Source organism: Lichenostomus cassidix, chromosome 2 (genome assembly GCF_008360975.1).
Source record: "Lichenostomus cassidix isolate B80296 chromosome 2, HeHo_3.0, whole genome shotgun sequence".
Taxonomy (NCBI): domain Eukaryota; kingdom Metazoa; phylum Chordata; class Aves; order Passeriformes; family Meliphagidae; genus Lichenostomus; species Lichenostomus cassidix.
The window spans coordinates 146042893-146064343 of NC_139482.1; the positions used below are offsets into that span (position 1 = coordinate 146042893).

General features: G+C 39.3%; 1 long non-coding RNA gene across 1 annotated transcript; it reads left to right on the forward strand.

Annotated features, from left to right (window-relative positions):
- The first annotated feature begins 7963 nt into the window (after positions 1–7963).
- On the forward strand, positions 7964–12310 carry LOC146442465 (uncharacterized). The gene is made up of 3 exons (XR_014849613.1): positions 7964–8033; positions 8522–8883; positions 11405–12310. It is a non-coding gene; the product is annotated as an uncharacterized LOC146442465 (long non-coding RNA).
- The last annotated feature ends 9141 nt before the right edge of the window (positions 12311–21451 follow it).

Consider the following 21451-nt stretch of genomic DNA (forward strand, 5'->3'; position numbering starts at 1 on the left):
ACAGAAGATTTGCTTGGAAGGTGTTTTACATTCTTGTTATATTTGCAATTATGCTCTAAAATAATTCACTTCTGTACTTAGCAGGAACACAGGAAAACACTCATTTTGTGTAACAGAAAATGTATGTATACAAGAGGACAACCTGCAGCCTATTTCACACTCGGAGCATGTCATTGCTTCTTTCCAAGTCATGTGGATCTGTTATTTCTGCTTCAAATCCAGTGACTCTGGTAGGGCTGGTAGCTGCCATCAGCAGGCAGGACTGGGGTCAGGACATGGACATTTCAGCCTGTGTGTAACAAATCTGCACTGGGGGTCCAAAATCTCAGCCTACTTCAGCCTGCCTGAGCAGAAGATAATTACAGCAGTTCAGTTCCTTTACAGAAAGTTCACCCTTGGAAATGGAACTGGGACTCATCTGCCTCTGGGAAAGTGGCAAAAAGGTGTCTGATGTGAGCTCACACTCTCTTTCACTCATACAATTGATTCTTTTGCCTGTCAGATCTTAGCTCGATATTCCATCTCTTACTTTCTCCCATTTCCTCACCTACACTGAACATGAAAACTTTCTTCTCCTTCAAACATGGAATTGAGATCTGGGGAAAGTCTCCTCTTGCTCAAATGGGAATAAATACAGTCCTTAGTTCCCTTTGACGCCACAAATTACCAGGCACAACTAAGTCAAAACTTCTTTTAAAATAGCACTAATGGTAAAGAAAAATTAAAACAGCCAGAATAAGATTTACGTTTGTCCATAGTACTAAAACCAGTGCAACACTCTCACCTGGAACTAAGTAATTCCAGATGTTTTCCCCATGATGGAGATTCTCCACACAGCTGACACCTGTATCAGAAGTGAGGTGTATTTTCTACTGGAGGACGATGTCGTACTTCCAATAAGTGCAAAGCTGGCAATGCTTACAGCAGCACAGCACCAAGGAGCTGCTCATTTGTCTGAGTGCCCTAGACTATACATTAGGAGTCTTGGAGTCATGCCAAACTACCTAGCAGTAATTGTAGCAGTCATCTGTGAATAGTGATATTTGGCAGTGTATTAGTAGTTCATTTAATTTATTGTCTTCCCACCTTATTAGCAGTACATCACTAGCCTGGAAAACTTTCTAAGCTCATATTTCAAAAGCAGAGCCCTTAAAGCTGCACCTTAAAACTAGAAATTTGGCTTATGTAATTTTGTTCAGCCATGTCAATATAAACTCCAGACAATATTGTGTTGCAGAGCTCTCATTCATGCAATGACAGCTCTGTCTCCGCAGTGGCTAAGCTGGCAGTTAAAGTGATTCACTGCAATCAGCCTCAAAGGTTTCCAAGACAGACCCCAAGGTAACTTAGAAAGTTGTAGGGAAGTTTGACAGGATGCTTTATTTTGTTTTTGTTCGGAAATAATGCTCAGAAATCACAGTGAGCAGTGATGGCAGGGAAGGAACATCACCCTCTGTTTCAAACAGGTTGCTTTGTTGGCTTGTGTACAAAGCCACAAAGCAGCAAATAACAGGGACATCAGTCACACACAAAAGCTCACATGGGCTGATACACACTCAGCAGGAAGGATAACACTTGCTGTATACAATACCACTCTTTGTATTCTTTCCATTATTCTTCAAGCGTTTGAAGTATTAGAACTGGGAAGTTGCTGCCTTCAGTCTTATTCTTTGACTGGTCTGCCTAAACCTATGTATTTATATATGTATCTCTGAGAAGGTAAAACTAGGATTCCTGTAGTCCTGAGCCACTTTCCTGCTAAGCTCTGTATTCCAAGATTCAGCTCAATCACAAATAGATTTGTCTTGCAAATTGCATTATTAATATTGAGTCAGCCCATTGATTATCTTTTTAATGTGGTATGGCACACTGCCAAAACAAAAGTTGGAAGTAATTTAGGGAAGAGCACACCTTGTTCTCTACTAGGCATAAATATCACCAGCTGCTGTTCTTTAGATGATACAGTCTCCCATCCTGAGTTCAATCTGCAAACATTTCTCTTCATCTTGCAAAATGGATAATAGAGAATAACTTATGTTCTTTCATGTTGGCTTATTACAAAAACAGTACATCTATTGGAACAACATTTTCTAAGAAATAGGTTACGTTATTTCCAACCAGAGACACAGGAGGAATACGTGACTTTGAATACATGCCTTTGAATACATCATATTTCTTAAATCAGAAAAAAACCCCATATATTCTCAAATAGAAATGTGTTTTCAGGATGTTTTATTGACTGTGATGTTTACTGGCTTAAGTCTTAAAAGATACAGATAGGGAAGTGCTAAAACTGGCCACATACCTTTCACTGTGGGTAAGAATTCAATACTCAGCTAGGGTTTGCTGAATAAATTATTTAGACACTTGTTTTTTCATTATATGAAAGAGGACTTCCATTGCTTTTTTGGGGTTAATTTTTATCTTCAAAAGTTTTCATAAATTTTTGCTGAAGTTTCCAACCTTAAAAGACATCAATCTGTTTCTTAAAGTATCATTCAGAGGAATAAAGGAAGCAGAATAAAGCAAGTCAGAGGGCTCTCCATGGTCCTTTGAAATCCAGACACACGTACCCACAACACCAACCCAAACTTGAAAGACCACCCAAACCCAGCAAAAATGCCATTACAGGTCAAGTATAATGAGGTAGTCACAATAATCAATGTTTTCAAACCTTATGATGGATGTAAAAGTGTCTAACTGAGTTCTCCAAATCCTCTGTTCGTATGAAAAATTGAACTGCTAAAAATTACAAATTCAGTAGCTGTTCTTTGAAATAGAGCAAATAATTCATGATGAAATGAATGAGTAAATCAGAGGATGTTTCATCATTTGTAAGACTGAATCCAAAGGTAATATTGAAAAAATCTGCAAAGCACAGGTTATAATTGCCAGGATTCATAGTATCGTTAAGGTTGAGGTAAGAATTATAGACTTTAAGATCTAAAACTGAAACAAGGATCAAATTCAAGCTTATATTATAGTTGTGGGATAGCTGTGCATCAGGGCTGTTCTGTTCAAACATAAGTTATTAAGATCCCAGAAGACTGGTCCAGAAATTCCATCTCATCAGTCACCCAAGGGATGAAAACAGACACCTGAAATAAGGCAGTGGGCTGAACTCTTGGGTGCCTTCACAGCAGCTCATTTGACTCATTGCTACAGGACTTTTTCAGTGTGGGAACTTTTGTCAGTCCCACAGAATTCTCTCTACAGCTTGTTTACTTCAGTGCTGATTGACATCCTTGGTGAGTAACCTGGCTGTTCCAAGCTCTGCTGGGAGACTCCTGCTGCAGAATCCCCATAACTAAACAGAGGTCAGATCCTTGAGAATGATCAAGAGGAATTGTTCTTGCACAAGCGGAGGCAGCCAATTAATTTAAGCTTTTTAACTACATTTTGTACAAAGTCTAAGATTTTCAATAATGGTGGATCATATGTGTGCTGGGTTGGGCACATCAGATCACAGGTAAGCTGGATAGAGGAATTTGGCAGATTTTCTGCTTCAGCACATCACACAATACCTTATTCACCCACCCCTGTGCTCTTACAGACGCCTGTCTGCCCTCTTTCTCCCCATCATGATATCAGTGAGAATATTTGAACAGCAATTGTTTTCCACAAACAAAACTTTTGGTGGTTTAGACAAGCACAAAGACTGTAAAATATTTTTTTCTGAATGACAGCCAAGGATTTTCACTTGGGAAACCAAAATTTTGCTCCAAAACAGTAAAAAAAAATACATTTGAGATTCTGTTTACACATACTGTTAAAAGACTTCTTTCCTGAGGAATGTATGTCCAGACACTTAGCCAATTTTTTGTAGCCAAAGGCAGTACATGTCCTTCCCTGTCAGCCTTCCACCACAGCACAGGCAGTCACGGACATGAATGACACACAGATGACACAGATGGGGCAGGGACTGTAGTGGGTATTTTATTCCTGAAAATGCTAGTATTTATGACCACAAAGAAAACAATTTGCACTTGAAGGTGCAGGTACTTTGAAATAATAGCTATAGTGCTTTTTCCCTAGAGATTTCTCTGCAGCTTTTCAGGCAGTCAAACAAGGGGAAAAAAATAAGAAAACATGCTGTAAATGGTTTGCAGAAAATGAAGCAACACTTATCCATGCTAATGATTACTATGAATATCCAACCATAAACATGTCTCATGAGTGAGAGAGCAGATAAATTGGCTGCATGCTACTGATGGTATCCAGCATCAGCCTTCTAGAATTCATCCAGTCCCATCTAATTAAATGATGTCTCCTACACACGTGGATTTATTTACAAGCTGCTATCTCCCTTTGCTAATGCAGGAAAGCATGAAAAGGTACAGCTGCAATTAGTACTTGCATTTGGAAGGAAAACTGCTCATAAAGAAATTAAGGATGCTTTTGCAGGCAAGCATCTCCTGCTGGCATAGGAGGTTGAAGCATGAATCTGAGTTTCAGCAGATATCAGACCAGTTCTTTGTCTAACAAGCTAAATAAAGGACAAGCTCTGTTTCTCAGATTGAGTGATAAAGCACAACTGGCAGCCTGAAGGGTGATATCTTTCTCCCCAGACAAGGTGATATCCTCATACCATAAGGGTTAGTGTTGCCCTATAAACTCTGCCCAGCAGAATAGTGTCTTGGCAGAGGCCATAACCATGCCAGAGACCATGCTAGCAAGTAGTATGGGTGACCACAGACTGTGTTTAAGCCCATGCTCTAGTAACTCACAAATATGGATGTAAACTCCAAGTCATCCACAGAACATTATTTAATCTCTAACTTTCACATAACTCTAAAGTAAATAGTTCTTTCCTGTCTTCTTTCCTTGAGACAGTAACCAGCTCTTCCTATTTCTATAAGAGATTAATGAAGCTTTTCTCAGGCTAGAACTCCTAGGCACTAGGAATAACAAAAAAATAACACATCTGTCTCAAAACCACCACTTGGGAAAAATATCATCATGTACCATGAGGTTTTCTGCGGAAAGTTCAACACTGTGTTAATGCTTAAGTTTAAAATTGTCATATCTCTTATCTCTTTGTACACATTTCCAGTTCCTGAAGCCCACTTCTGCTTGTTAAGAGCTGAATAAATTGACAGTTAGATAAAGTACCTAGTATATGTATTTTTGCACACACCGATCATTTCTCAAAGAGAGTCAAAAGAGGCATCTTCCTTCTGACAAGAATGTTGTGCACCCTTTGTTTTGTTTATTTTTGTGTGTTTGTTCTTTTTTTAGAGATTACTATAATGACAACAAAGCAACAATGAAGAAGTCCACCTGTACTCTCTGATTTCCCAGAGGAATCTGTGCATGACAACTGGAAGACAAACAAAACTCTTGACAGAGAAACAATGCAACACTTGTGAGCTAATGAGCAGCACGGAGAGGGGCCAGGCATGCAGACGTGTGCTGCAGCCCAAAAACTGTGTATAGAAATAGGAGGGTAGCACAGGGTAGCAGTTCTTCAACTGCTCCTGTGTTATATCACACTCCTGTGCCACAGAGCCACTTTCAGAAACAGATGCTATAACCTTCCAGGAACATGTACTTGTGCTTAAGGGAGAGCTGTGAGGCAGCAGGAGCCCTGGATTTCTGTTCACACCTTCTCACACAACCCTTTATTTTTGCCAAAACTGGAGTGTCACAGCCTGAGGTCTGCCCTCCAGGTAGATCTAGTTGATGTGCAGATGCACTTTGAATGGCCATGCAGTTGCCCTGGCATGAAAATACCTGATATCCCTTCCTGTCAATCAAGGAATGGTTTTGCTTCCAAAAAGGCATCTTTATATTGACTTCTGTTGGCACAGCTTCAGCAGTAAGAGTGGCAATAGGGATGACACCTGACTGGCAAATGTGAGCTGGCAGAAGGTCCTCAGGTAAAGACAGGCCAAGTCCTTCTGTGACTGGCACAGTTTCTTTAGTCACTGGTGTTTACCTGCATTCGTATCAGGAATGCTTTGCCAGTGCAATACATGAATATTCTGCTCTCGGGAAAGTAATAATACAGACAAATTCTACAGCTGTACAAGTGAGATTATGTTTGAGTCAAAGAAGTGGCATTTTTGACTACAAGGAGGGAAGAAAATGAAGAGAATGAGAAAAAGAGAGAAAGAAAGAGAGAAAGAGAGAGAGAAAGAGAAAGAGAGAGAGAAAGAGAAAGAGAAAGAGAAAGAGAAAGAGAAAGAGAAAGAGAAAGAGAAAGAGAAAGAGAGAAAGAGAGAAAGAGAGAAAGAGAGAAAGAGAGAAAGAGAGAAAGAGAAAGAGAGAAAGAGAGAAAGAGAGAAAGAGAGAAAGAGAGAAAGAGAGAAAGAGAGAAAGAGAGAAAGAGAGAAAGAGAGAAAGGGAGAAAGGGAGAAAGAGAGGGAAGTTCAGGGAAGGGAAGTTCAGGGAAGGGAAGTTCAGGGAAGGGAAGGGAAGCAGGGAAAGGGAAGGGAAGAGGAAGGGGAAGGAAAGAAAGTCAGAAGAAGAAAAGAAGAAGAAGAAGAAAAGAGGGAAGGGAAGGGAAAGGGAAGAGGGAAGGAAAGAAAGAAAAGAGAAGGGAAGAAAAGAAAAGAAAAGAAAAGAAAGAAAAGAAAGAAAGAAAGAAAAGAAAAGAAAAGAAAAGAAAAGAAAAGAAAAAAGAAAAGAAAAGAAAAGAAAAGAAAAGAAAAGAAAAGAAAAGAAGAAGAGAAGAGAAGAGAAGAGAAGAGAAGAGAAGAGAAGAGAAGAGAAGAGAAGAGAAGAGAAGAGAAGAGAAGAGAGAAGAGAAGAGAAGAGAAGAGAAGAGAAGAGAAGAGAAGAGAAGAAAAAGGTCTTGCTTGGTAGCGCTTACCACAGCAGTGGTGGGGGTCAAGACTATCTATATAAAACCTGTTTCTCCTCTGAGCAAAGGCAGAACCTGAGAACACTGGGGAAGGAACAGTGGTATTATTGTCCTAGTAGGACCTTGAATAGTTGCCAAATCTTTTTATCCTGATCTGCATGCAATGCAGTATCTGGACTATGAACCTATAACCCATAACAGCCAAGAAATTCATCCCTCAGAGACAGTGAAAATTCAATGGGCCAATTAGCACCCATGTGAGCTGTTTCAAAGTGCAAAGACAATTATCTATGTTTTGCAGCATGTGGTTTAAGCCTGCAATTAACCTATGCTTTAGGGGTTTCCTTTATTTTCTTTTGTTCTGTTTGGTTTTTCTTTTCTTTTTGTTTTGTTTTTTGTTGCTGTTCTTATTTTAATTTCACTTCCACTTTTCTACAGAGAAAAAGCTAAACTTGGCACACACCAAACCACCTCTATAAAGCTTGGCCACCACAGTGAGCATGTGGCTATCCCTTATTTCTGCAGGAAAGCCACATGTTCACAATCTGCCTATTTCAGTTGTGCCATAGATATCATACTTGTGTAAGAGGCTGCTGGGCCTTGCTGTGTGCCTTGCTGGGTCTGGCACATGGGAGGAAGAGATGAAAAGCCTCTTGACATTGCCAGCCAGTGCTCAGCTGCAGCTGCATGGCACAGGGGGCACTGAGGGGTAGCAGTGTCTGCAGCTCCCTGCAGACACCCAAACTCTGGATGTAGGACGAGGCTCCACTGGGTCATGGAGACAGATGCAGAAGAGGATTAAAAGAGGCAGAGAAGGTCAGTAAGATAACTATGCAATTTCTTCCTAACAGAGACAAATATTGGGGTTTGAGGAAGGAATAATGAAAACTGCATCTTTGGTGTACGCATATTACAAAAAAAAAAAAAAAAAAAAAAGAGAAAAATAGAACCTTTCTTTCTCTGTGGACAGTGGGGTTACGGTTCAGTTATCTGAACCTGACTGCAGGCTTGTAACAAAGGGCATTTGTTACAAAACCAAGACATTCCCTTCAGATATAAACATGGCATGCATTTTGGAGGACAACACTTCTTCACACCTTTTGATTACCCAACTAGAGAATGGAGGTCTCTGCCTTCTTGCTGACATCTCCCTGTTACAGGTCTCAGGATTTAAATTCATGAAGCCAGAGAGCTGGCTGGTGATCCATTACTCAGCATTATCATGAAGGTAAGAAAACAGAGGGAGAAGATCCCAGTTTTCAGAGCAGAAACACTTTCAGCAGGAGGGTCTGCTTCTGAGAACCTACAATTCTTATAGAGGCAAATTTTGCAGATAGTAACCTATGACTGCAATAAAAAGATGGTTTCTTTAATGCTGCATTTATATATGTCATAACTGAAACTAGCACATGGAAAAAAATCTCTTTACGCTTTATAAAAAACATCATAATGATATTGACTTACTGATCTGGAGGTCTTGCTGGTGCAGAGGAACTGTTTTAGAAGGAAGTTTATCTGTGTGCCTCTGTGTGTGTACATATGCACCTGAGTATATCTGTGTGTTTACTGGGTCTGGCTGAGCTGGAAGTCATTTCCCATCCCAGTGATGTCTCTCAACATTCCCCCTGTCTGTAGCTGGGGATGGGCAAGATCCTGGCGGGGGATACAGCCAGGCCAGCTGACCCAAATTAACCAAAGAGATATTCCATACCATAGGATGTCAGCTCAGATGCAAAAGCTAAGGAAAGGAGGAAGTGAGAACATTTGGTTTTTACAATATTTGCCTTTGGAATAACTCCTACATGTGCTGAGACCCTGCTGCCTGGGAGGTGGCTGAACATCACTTGTTGATGGCAAGGAGAGAATAAAACCCTTTTTTTTTTTCCCTTTGCTTCTGTGCATGCAACCTTTCACTTTTGCTTTAGAGCAATATTAGTATTCTCTGTCTATCCTCCCAGATATTCTCAGGAGGAGCCATACATGACAGCAGCTTATCAGGTGGTTAGAATCTATCTTCATAACTACAGATCTATAAGTATCATCTTTACAGAGAAATTCCTGACAAGCAGAGAGAGCAGGTACAGTCAAACTCTAATTTATACTCTTTATACAGGCATTTATTTTTATTTGGCATAAAATGAATACATAATATATGCACTTTATTGTACCAAATAAGGGTGTTATCTCATGAGTAAGATAATATCTCTAATTTTCCATGGTTACCTGTACTTCTGAGCCAATAAAATACTGCTCATTGCTCTTATAGGATTTCTTATCTGACCTTAGTTTTACTTTTATTAACATTTGTATTAATTTGACTTCATTCATAGAATTATAGATAAATGTGTGTTCTCCAAAACAGAAAAGTATATATACTGGTCAAAAGGAGTTGAATGTGAAATTTCCAATAATTTTATATTTACAGGAAGAGAAGGGGGAAGAAAATTAAATGAAGAAACAAGTCCTAAAGAATAAATCACACATAAAGCACTAGAGCTGCTGAGCAGGATAGTTGTTAGAAAATTATGGAAGTTCAAATGTCCTAAGCAGGAATGCAGAGAAGGCTTGAGCCTTCCTGGTGTATGCAATCGCTCCAATGAGCCTGCACATGCCCCTGAATCATGGAGGACATAGCAAACAAAACAAAGAAATACTCCCAAGAAAGAAGTAGTTAAACACTTAATTTGTTTATTAACAGCTCTGCATAACAATGTCTCCTTTATCAAGGTCATCATAGCCTTTTCTCCAGGGCAGTGATAAGGTAAATTCTGTCATCTGGTTCTTCTCAAGACAGGAATTTTGATCTATGGCCTAAGCCTGACTGTGGCTGAAAAGAGCAGGAGCTTCTCCTTTTATTTCAGTAGCAGCCATTCCAACATCCTCCTCACTGGGCTCTGAGCACCTGACTGAAATGTATAGGATAGGAAACTCAGGCTTCATCCAGACTATTGAAAAAGAGATTGATGCTACCCACCCAAAATCTAAATAACCTCTGCAATGTCCTATATTTCTCCATTGATTTCCTATCCCTCTCCATTCATTTTAATGAGCGTAGGGCAGTTATATCTCTAAATTAGCTAGTTCAGTTATGTGCCAAAAGTTTTACGGCCCTTGTGCTTAACCTTGCTTGAATCAACACTCTGCATCAGAACCCTTTTTCCCCCAAGGAACCAGACATCTTTTTTTGAGCAAACATCTATAGTTCCAAACCCACTTCCTTTTTTTTTTTTTTTTTTTTGACACAAAATTTAACAATTAAAAATAAACTTGGTTAAAAATAAAATACTTCGCATCTGCACCGAAAAATACCTTGAGTATTGTAGAGATAATTTGAACAACAGTGCTAGTTAAGTAAATATGCTTACAACTGTTCTCAAGAAGCACAACAACTGGAAGTAGTCTATCCTATGTTGTTTTTTTTTTCTCTAACGACATTAAAATAGAAAAAAAAAAGGCAGCTCTTATTCTAACAGAGTTTACCATGTACATGGAGTAAATTGGCAAATTGTTTTGCTAAGACAACTAATACAATGAAGAAATGCTAACCAGTTTGTGGCAAAACTGGTTTTCCTTCTCTTTCTCAATTGCTTCATGTTCTCACACTGCCTGCTCCATCTGGATTAAAATTGCTTTAATGACTTGCATGAATGGCATCCAGAGTTAGCAGAGCTCACAAAGTCTCCACTGAGATCGTTGCTCTGCATTTTACTTCTGTTAACAAAATTAGATACAAGTTGCCTGTGTGTCCTCAAAAGGGTTGTTTCTTGTACACTGGGCTTCCCACAGAATATAAAAGCAAGAGAGTGCTTTTCAATAATTGTTTCATAAGTGATAAATTACACAATTTTCTTTAGACTATTAATCACTGGATAATTTACCCAGAGGATAATGAAGCATACCTCAATAAAAATTGTTTGGTATAATAGCAATTTTATTCATGAGCCACTTAGCTTATGCTCACTGAAGGTATTTTGTTGGGGTTTCTTTTCCCCAATTACTTTGATTTTCCCCACAATATCAATTCTGAACTCTGCTCTCTGCCATTATAACTGAAAGGCTCATGTGAAAACTCTGATTCTGGTTTGCTGGAGTCTACTGTATCATGATAATGATTGAGGACAAAATGCTTTTCTCAGATCTTGATATTGTTATGATTCTTTTTTTTTTAGAAAAGCAGATTTCTTAATGTCCTCACTGAACAAGGTTTACCTTTCTGGCTTGGATACCTCTTTTAGTGAAGTTACAACAAAGTGCAACTAAGTATTTATTTTTGGGGTAGAAGCTTTGCTTTTGTGTTCAAATTCATGTTAAAACTCAGTGGTTATTATTGCATTAATAAAAAGTGTTCCAGAGGGCAGACATGGTGTGATTATTGACACTAATGAATTCCTAGACTGGTTTCTGTCATGGTGTTAGTGTGTTGTGGTTCTATTTGACTTGTCCAGAAGTCAGCACAGATAAGAGATCATTTTCAAAAGGCTGGTCACATACTACCTCTCTCTTTTGTAGGATAAGAGATTTTAGCTGGACTGACACAAGCCTGTTATACCTCTCGGCCTCAGGATTAATAAACAGACCATTTTCTCATCTTACTTCTAGAGCTGTAGCTATTTGATCCCTGCCTGCTCTACCTGAAAGTTGTTCCAGACCCAAGGAAATCCTAGATCTTCAGAGGAGACCTAGTTTGAGGAAAAAGTTGTGATTATCATATTAAAAGATGTTAATCTGCTGTTGCATTTCCAGAGATATCCAATCTGTGTTCTAAGTGCATCAACAAATGCAAGATCTCTCAAAAGAGATTCTGTGGGATTTGAGCACGTTGAACAGAAAGAGTTGTGAAGAAATATCTTGACAATAGCCCAGTGGTTAAGACACAGGACGCTGGAAAAGAAAACATATTTCTCACCCATCTTGAATACAGGTGGGCTTGAATTCAAGGGGTTTATGCATTTTATATTAGGGAGGAACAAACAAACATGAAAAACAAACCCAAAACCACCCAACAAAAAAAAAACCCCAAACACCATTATTAGGTTACTGTGCAAGTTGCAGTGAGCTGGAGGCTCCTGAACAAAGCTTAATTCTTGACTGAATGAGGAATCCATCTGTCAAGACAAATTAAATCTTGTTTCTCTTGCTTTCTGCTGTTCCTCTACATGACCTTCACCTTTGTGACCACAGGGCTCTCTGGTGATGTGGATTGAAGTCCCCAAACAGAGCGAGGTCAAGCTCTGTGCTTGTGCTCTTGCCAGAAGACTCTGCAAAACACAAGTACTGCCAATTCTTCTGCCCATTTTTTTACTTACTTCCTTTCTAACTGTATCTAATCAGAGTTGATATTCTGATTTGGGTTCCTCTGGTTGAGTCTGAATTGCAACAGAGTGTTAGTGCCTAAGCTGAGCCTTTCTGAATGTGTGCACATGGAAGTGAAGGTATACAAGGATTATTCAGACTCACCAGAGAGGTACCAGGGAGTTCCATGCGCAGCAAAGATGAGACTCTGTCAGGATTGGGCCATCTTTGCATAAAATTGGGCCATGTTTGCATAAAATCTTTAATCAATCATCAGGATTTCCCAAACCTTAGCCATAGGCTGTCTCCAAAGCTGGATGTTGTCAGTGGGGGCAGTGATGCTGGGTGGCACTTAGCTTTCTAGGAGTTACAGCAGGCATCTCTTCAAAACCTGTATCTCAATAAATTCAAACCACTGAACATCTTCTGTGAAAAAAATCCTGCTGTGTTTGAATGATTTTAATTTCCTGTTTGAGGGCAGCTATTTAGCTTAGCAAGCAAGCTGCAAAATTATTTACTTTGGTTGGTTTCTTAGCCCAGAACTGACACTGGACTTGAACATAAGCCTGAACCATTGAAGATAACTTTTCGTCACTGAGGTTGCTGTTTTGATTTTTGCACCCATCTATACTTTCAAAATTTTTGGATGCTCACACACATAGACCTACTCCAGAGCAAATAAAGGCTAGGATAATACAGGTAGTCAGTCATGAAACACATTTGGATTCCACTTTAAGAGATCATTGCATTGACTGCATAGTCACGTGCAGAGTCAACCTATATCTTTTATGACTTCAGATATTTCTGTTGTATCTCAGGACATAAGTAATATGCTTGTGCTGATTCCATCTGAAAGAATCTTGTACCATTGTGATTTATTTCAGTTTTTCTCAATAATGTCTTGCAAAAAATTCTCTTGTGAATAGAAGGCAGAGGGCGATAAATATTTCCAAGCATGTTCAAACACTTGGAGGGGGACAGGGGGAGAAAGAGGAGTGGGGAGAGAGAGACACTGCTATAGGGAGAAATAAAAATGGACTGATAGAGAGAGGAGGGAACAGGAATCTGATCTCTTTCGACAGGCAAACACAACTTGCATGCAAAGACCTTCACGTACAACATTTAACACACTGTAAAATAACATTATTTATATAAAGTTTATCATATGTTTCATCTTTCAAATTTTATTTCACGATTGGTCTTGAAATATCCCTAAGGTATTGTCTTACTTGCAAAATGTTATTTCAATTAGTTGAATATAATTCTTTACAGGATTCAGGTCAAACAAGGGGCACAACTAAATCCAAACCAAACAATATGTGTCTGCAATAAATTTCTGTTCCTGAATTATTCATACATAATGGCATAGGTGACTCTTCAAGCATTTTGAATTAACTAGAATTGATTTCTTACTTTTTTATGCCTAGTTGTACAAGCTTTTTTGTACTTTTACTTCTCCTTAACAAATAAAGTATTGATTCAACTCCACTGAACATGTTTTATTTAAACTTTGCCCTTTGTCAGCAACTTAGTCCTCTACCCAGAATTCTCCTCTGTGACTTTCCATTGTCTCCTGCTCTGTAAGGTGAAATATGCTGGATAGGCTCCTTGGTATGACATAATGGAATGAAACACATTCTAAATTTGCTGGGAACAGATACTATACAAAGCACATACCATGCACATTAAAGCACATACTGCTCCTTCTCTTGACTAGACTCTCTAACAGCTCCCTGGGAAATTCAACAGCTTAAAATTCACATAAACACACATATAAACTACAGCCATTTCCCCCCATTTTTTTCCCTCTCTGGCTAGTTTATTCTAATTTCAATCTAAAACTAACATTATATGCTGAACTCACATGGTTTCTCACTTTCCTTCAACTGGGAGGGAAAGTGAGAATAAGATGAGAAAGTTAATGGGTTGAGAAAGGGCAGGGAGATCACTTACCAATAACCACCATGGCAAAAATAGAACCAACCTGTGGAAAATTAATGAAATTTTCTGCCACTTAAAATAGAGTTGGATGGTGAGAAACGAAAACAAACATTAAAACATGTTCTCCCTCACTACACTTTTCCCCAGTCCCACCTTCCTCCCCTAACTCCTGACTCCTCTAACATCTACCAAAGCTAATAAGAAGTCAAGGTTATCTTGGCTTTTTGACAAAACCAAAAGTTTCTTTTTTCATTTTTCATATGAATTTTCATTCTACATATCCTGCACTACCTATTTTCCTTAGTCGAAATTTATGTCTACGCACCAACAAGAAATTCTAGTGAATAAGCTCTGATTTTTCTGTCAGGTATGAGAAAAGTAGATGACTGATTATGAAAAGCAAATTGGTGTTTTGGTAAAATTAAAAATTACTACCTTCCAAGTGGCAAAACTTAATCACACTGGTCACTCTTTCACTACAATGCTAGAATCCATTTGAATGGTGTAATTTACGCTGCAGTCTAATTCTTTAAATTAAAGGTTGTTCTTGTATATATGGTAGGGGTAAAATCAGATTATTTCCAAATTTTATTATTTGCAAGTGTCATAGGGTACAGCAGTTCACCAACTCTAGATTCAGAGTATAAATGCAGCTTTGAGCATGGATGACAACATTACTGTAAAGGTAGCCACCTGTGTGACATCCTATAAAATAGATTATTATCATCATTACCAAACCATAGGAAAAAATCTCCATTCATTCCATTTGCTCCAGCAAAGATATTTGTTACATTATGTATTCAAAATACTAGCTGTATTCCATACAGAACCTTTTAACTCTGCAAAACACTAGCCATGGACATAAGTACATTTCATCTGCAATAATTACCTGGTCTAAAAACAAATGAGGAAACAAGAAAATATCACATTGATGTGAACACAAAGCTCCTGTTCTTCACATGCAAACTCTTGTCCTCTAACAAGCACAGCTGTAGACCATTACCTCCAAACAACCCTCAGTAAAAACTGGCATCATTGTGTATTTGTACATCCCTTAGTGACACTCAAAGAAGAGTCTGTCTTTACTGAGTGATGGTAAGGATAAGATTCAAGCAGGAGTTTATTTTAATTGGTGGAATACACTATAGATACATGTATAAATTCAGTGTTTATATATAGAAATGTAATAAAATCATAGAGGTAGCCATAATTCAGTATAAAGAAAAAACAGAAAAATACTTTATAACTTCTTTTAGAAAGGAAAGCCCTGATATCAGAGTTCATTAGATCTCAGGCTGGCCTCAGTGAGTTATGAGTCAGGCTCCAATCTATGACTCAAGGTGATTGTTTTTATGCTCTCTGTTCCAGGTCTGTAAATTGTCTGAAATTACAAATAAAGCAAGCAAGGAATCGAGTAATTCTTTCTTAGTTTTGCGAAATAAATTTAAAGCATGCATGGCCTTTAACTAATTTAACCATAGTGAATGCACAAACTAGTATGAATATTTACCTTACAGTTATTTTAATGAAGCTCTAGAAACTCTTGAAACTCATTAAATTGGCCTCTTTCAGTGGTGCCCTGTGACAGCACCAGAGACAGTGGGCACAAACTGAAACACAGAAATTTCCTTGAACATCAGGAAATTCTTTTTACTGTAAGGGTAACCCAATACTGGAGCAAGTTGCTCAGAGAGGTGGGGACCCCTCCTTGTCAGAGACATTCCAAAGCCATACCGATGCAGTTCCAGGTAGCTGTTTCTGGGTGGATATCCTTGAGCAGGAGGGTCAGAAAAGATGACCTCCAGGGACCATTCAAGCCTCAATCACTTCTGAATCTGTGATTCTGTCATAAATATTTTCTCTATAATTGTAGTCCATCAGGTCCATTAGATTTAATGGACTTACATTACCATAAAGTAGGTATGTTAAAATTTGCCTGAGATATTAAAAACAGCTTCATTGCTTCCTGTGGAAAGAGCAAGTTTACATTTGTGCTATCATCTGTAAAACAAACATCCACCATGCACCACCACAACCACTAGGAGAAACCCTGGAAATTCATAAAGTTTTTGAAGGAAAGCATAGGCATTCTCTTTTACACCCAGCAGACAGAAATGCATGGGGTTTTTGAAGCTGTCAGATCTTGCATCTTCCTAGAGTAAGTAACCACTTCACGAATTGGGGTTTTTTCATAATCTCACAAATTCAATTTTAAAACTAGGTTGGCTTGTGGCCCCTATACACTTTGTGAAAGCTATTTAAGATATCACTTAGATTACTGGAATCCTTCTATTTTCAAGCTTAAATGCTCTCCATTTCTTCTCGTGTCAACACTGACAGTTAACTTAAGTAGTTCTTTTCCCTCTTTAATGCTTAGCCCTCCTGAGTATCATCCAATACCCACCTAATATTCATTTAGCTAAGCTAAAAGACACTTTTTTCACTTTCTGTACCATCATTTTGTATTCTTTGGGTCTCCCTAGCAGCCTTTCTCTGTACTCATTCCGGCTGGAATGTATAACTCTTGAATGCAGCTGGCCAGAACAGCAGAGATTATTCCTCTGGGGTCTTCCTGATGTTTTCTGCAATCTACTTAGCAATATGAACCTGGGTACCCAAAATGATTCTTCCAGAGCTTGCACTTGCATTTTTCTTGACAAGTAGCATCCATGCCCCAGGGACAATTCACTGTTTAAGAAAGTAGTGAGTAGGTTTTGCAGCAGCCTGTGTCTGCTCCCCTGGGAATGAGGATGTTCCTGGAATCAATCTGTCTTCTGCTTTTCTTCCATTGTGGTCCACACCAAGTGTCCAGTCTGCACGAACTGAGTGAAATCTCAGATCCTGATTTCTACAACATGGGAGGTATGTGACCCATGCCCATGTCACCATGAAGGCAAAACCACACAATGCTACCACAGAATCAGTCAAAGCAGCTTTCCCTTGAGCCTCAACAAGCCTGACCTTCCTCTTGCAAAGAAACCTCCTCACTGGGACTTGTGTACACAATGAATTCCCTATAATCTTTACTAATAAAGACAAAAGGAGGATTTGTTTAATTTTATTTTCTTGTTTGTCAAATCACCTGGTGTTTTCAGGAGAAAAAATCATCTTGGAGCAGGAAACTTCACATCAAATTAAACAATATATTTGAAGTAGCTATTGCAGAGATTGACCAAGCACAGAATCATCTGCTTCAGGAGGATAACACTGATAACTCAAACCCTGTGTTTCTCAGTTGCTCAATACTGAAGATTTTTTTTTCTTCTCTTTTTATGTTCAATTGTGGACAAGAAAGGAGCAAGACAAAAGTTGTGTGGGCAGTGAAGGTATCCAGAACAGAGACTGATGGTGGTAAGTGGCACAGTGTAATACTGAGAGCTGGAGAGAGAAGACACAAACGTAGTGTTATCCCTTTCTCCTTCCCACTTCTTTCTCTGATGCTTTGATATTACAGAAGTACAAAGAAAGTACTGCTAAAAAGCTGTCATTGGTGTACTGTGAAAACACAATAGAAAACAGCAAGTAGTGGGCAATCACACTGAGTTGCTAATTAACTTGAACCAACTTAAAATAAACTCTGTACAATGAAGTTGCACATATTCCAGCAATGAAATTAGCCTCCTATGCATATTTCTTCCTTGATGATGGCAGCAAAGTACAGTTAGAGACTTTTACCCAAATCTACTGGGTGAAGCTCTTTGGACAGTGCAACTACAAGTCCTAACTATTAAATTTGAATCCATGTGGTGTTCAAGTAAAGGCTTCATTTTCTTCTCAATGCAAGAAGAAAATAACTGAAGTTTTCCTGTTCCCTTCCTCCAGCTTGGGATCAGTGTTTCACATAATAGCATCTCCTGATAAACATTTAATTCTGTTAATCAGCCTTTGTGATTATTTCTTGTTCCATACTTTGGTTTCCAGAATATACAATAAAAGGCTGATATTTACAACAGTTCATTGGTAATTATTTTTTTCCACAATATTTTTCTCAAATTGAAATTACCAGTTTGTCAGAACCAATATTTCTGAAGGCAAAAAATATGCTTTGACTGATATCTTCAGTCGAATTTTGAAAAATGAAGTTCTGGTTACCACATTATATTTCTTAGGATTTCTTTTCCCCCTCAATTTTTAGAAAAACCATTTTTTTATTTTGAGTTTCTGATTAATTTATATTGTCATGCATGCCAGATTGATAGCAAATCCTTTCTAATTTTTGAACTGCAATGTTTTGACTCACCCATTTATATTTCTTCCTTCCCAGGGTTTCAATTTCTTTAACATTTTGTACCTACTGAACATTTTAACTATTTTTTTAAAAATCGTAACAAAAAGTTCATTGCACTTCTTCTTTCTGAAAATTATGGTGTGCTAAGAAAACTTGCTTTTAAAAATTTAGCTCCCACAGTTGCCTTCTCTTTAAAATTGCTGTGGTGCATTGACCTCGGCTGGCACCAGGTGCCCACAAGGCTGCTCTGTCATTCCCCTCCATCAAAAGGAAATAAATATCATGGGTTTGAGATAAGGACAAGGATATCACTCACCAGTTACCATCATGGGCAAAACAGATGCAACCTGGGGAAACTAATTTATTTCCAATTAAATTAAGTAAGATGGAAAGAAACTAAAAATGCTTTGCTCCACCTCTCCCTTCTTCCCATGTTCCACTAAACTCTTCTACCACCTCCCTCCAAGTGGTACAGAAAGATGGGGATGTGGACTCTGTCAGATACAAGGATAGTTTTTGGTGTCTTCTGACAGAAGCCACTCCTTCAACACCCCAATACAAAAATCTTGCCATGTAAACCCAATACGGCTTCTTCAAGATCCATAAACTGAGGCATCTGAGTAAGAGCTCTGCTTTTATCTTCACCCTGTTGTTGCAGTTTAAAGGATGTTACAGCAGACTTTACCCTAGAGCTTCTCTACCCAGCCCGGTTCAGCGCCTCAGCGCTCCAAACCCTCTGTCCCAGGGCTGGACACTGCACTCTCGCCAGCCAGGGAGCCATAAGGCTAGCTCTGGTTCGTCTGCTTCCACAACCGGCAGTGATAAAGGAGGCGAGGAGGGTCTATGTGTTGTGTCCATGGAAGATGTTTATTCGCATGGTGCAGCAGAGGCCAACGACCTCCCCGAGGCAGAGATGCCTCGAGGGTGAAGGCCTCACATGCACAGCCACATGTGGAGCATAAACACACGTGGAGCATAGACAGCAAGATGGCAGAGGGTAAGGGGTTTTATAGGGAAACAGAGAGGGGCAGGGACAGCACACAGGCCCAGTGACCTCTGGGTACAGGGGAGGTACAGGGGCGGAGTTAGGGTACAGGAACCAATAGGGAAACCCGAGGGAGTGGCCAGGGCCACGTGGGGTTAGGGTACAGGAACCAATAGGGAAAACTGGGGGCGTGGCTAGGACTATGTGGAGTAGGGAAGGCAGGACAATAGGTGACAAGTACAGTCGTTAAGAAAGGGGTGTGGGGAACTTGCAGCTATTATCACAATACCCTGTGAAGAAAGTGTGCATTACACCAGGCAGCTCCAAAATCTCCTGTTCACTATATCTGGGAATCAATGGCAGCCTTGTCTTACACACTTGCACAGCAGCTCCAAAGCTGCAAAGCTTGCTCTGATCCCTGACACAGATTCCCCACTGGAACACTTGCATCCATGCTAGCTGTCCAACACTAGCCAAGGTAGCCTTGCCCATGTTCTTTGTTGGAAGTGCAAACATCTAAATTTTTTCTGGGAACTGTCTGGGAGTGCTGCCAAAATCATGTCAGGGACCTTTCCCTGAGTTTAGCAACATGGAAGATTGAATTCCTCAGTGCTTGGAACTGAGGCCAGTGAGGCCTCAGTTCATGAGCTTGTGAGTTGCTTTGAAGTGCTGTTTGATCTTCTACCATCTTTTACTAAATGCTTTTATTGCCTTGGTGTGTGGAAGTGCTTTATTCATATTTTAGAGGTGAGAGACTAAAACATCACATATAAAAGTAATCTGACCTGACTTTAACGGATAGGATTTCATCTCATCAAAATCTGAAATTAGGGGACTTAATTGTGTTGCAGAGAGGTTTGTCAGCTGGCTGCAGAAGGAGCTGGGATGGCTGATTTAGTGTTGACTGCACTGGGCTTTGTATGAACAATGTGCTACTGCCTGGAGCCTCATGGCCTTTGACATCCACATGTCATGTGGTGACAACATCCAAGACACCACACAGTTTTGGCAGCTATGGCAGGAATTCTGAGTATTTTCTCTTTGTACCAGGACTGCACAGGTTAGATGAGCCTGTCTGACCATGACCTGATGCAGAAAATTAACAGTTCCTCCACATCTTCCAGGTGAACATTCATACTTCCATTAACACTGGCACTTACTTGTTTGACCATTCTGTGATTTAAGTCACTAAACAGGCTGTCATTAAACAGCCCATCAAAGTTAGAACAATGTTCTTTCAGCTTTTTTGTGTCAGAAGGTGAGGAGCCAGATAGTCACCTCATAGTGTAAGTGGAATACACAGCAAGGAAGGGAAGAGGACAAAAAGCTGTGGGACTTTTCTGAGCATGAGCAACCACTTGTCATCTCATGTCTCTCCTGGCCGTTTCACCTGGCCTTGACTGCCTGATAATCAGAGCTGTTAGCACAATCACTTTAGTTCGTTACTACAGAAGTTCAAGAATTCTCTTTCCCTCTTTTTCGAGTTATAAACCTTTATCAACCAAACAATAATCACCTCAAGCATCTTATGATTGCCCCTTTAGAAAAGTCATTTTTCTAGTCACTTAACTCCTCCTTTTTAGGGCTCTGAACATGGTTAGATGGGAGCTGTTCAGAGAAGAGCTTCATCTGGCTTCCCTAATGTGCATGTTCAGCTGCTATCTTGACATTACCTCCCTGCCAGCATTTCTCACCTGCCTCACAGAGGTGTTATGTGATGTAATTAGTTTTATTATTACTGTAATTACCATGAAATCAAGCTGACAAAATGAGACTGCTTCCCCAGGTTTTTCCCATCATTTTTTTGCTGAGCTTTAAGATTATTTTAGCAGTTAGAAATTTCTCCTGTGCTAGTTACCTATTCTCACTGCATCTTTCTTCTGCTTTTATGCCATTTGGCTATAGAGGTGATAAAACCTGCTGACATATTCTGCTGCATCATTTTCTGCAGCTGGCTTGAAAACAAAAATCACTAATAAAATGCTGTTACTATTAGGACCCTGCTCTCATCTTATGCAAAGAGAGAACAAATAAAGTTTTTCTATTTCTTTGTTTTACACTTTTTTCCAAGGAAATTGAGCTTAATGGACACACTCATTTTGCATACTCACAAAGACTGGAGAATGAATTGAATGATTCATGAAATATTTTGATCCAAGTTTTCTGGACAAAAGAAGCCCCTGTTTTTGTCCCAGTTTCA